Raw genomic sequence first — 637 nt, forward strand, 5'->3', positions numbered from 1 at the left:
ATAAATAAAGATTTATCTGATTCAAAATTACATTCTAAAAATTAAAAATATATAATTAAAAAATATGTTTAATCTGCATTTCGATTTTGGACATAAAAGTTTCTATTTTATTATATTGTGAGTTTACTAAAGTTTCACTTTTAAAAAATAAGTCTACGTCTGACCTCATATTGAGTTGTACTACCATTTATTTTCGCATATCGTGATTGGACGGACGCATAAGTAACCGACGAAGAAAGATGCTGAATGACCAACCCGGAGCGTCATTCAGCAGAAAATCTAGTAAAGTTGCCCAACTGTTATGGCTCATGGCCCACAGGACGCGGTAACACGGCAACGCGGTGGCCAATCACCGTCTTGCATTTCTGATAATACTAAATATATAACTTCCGTATTACCAGAAATGCAAGACGGTGATTGACCACCGCGTTGCCGCATTACCGCATTGCTGCATCCTGTGGGCATGAGCTCACAACAATAGTATATTGTAGATGGACTACTCAAACAAGTTATGTTCAGAAAATAGCAAGCACCTTTGATTGGTAGTTCTAAAAGTGTCCACCAATCACAGAAAGTAGCTAAGTAGTGGTTGCTAGTGTCCCTATTAGGGACTTTAGTGGTTGCAAGATCGTTGTTT

The sequence above is a fragment of the Ooceraea biroi genome, chromosome 9, assembly GCF_003672135.1.
Source record: "Ooceraea biroi isolate clonal line C1 chromosome 9, Obir_v5.4, whole genome shotgun sequence".
NCBI lineage: Eukaryota > Metazoa > Arthropoda > Insecta > Hymenoptera > Formicidae > Ooceraea > Ooceraea biroi.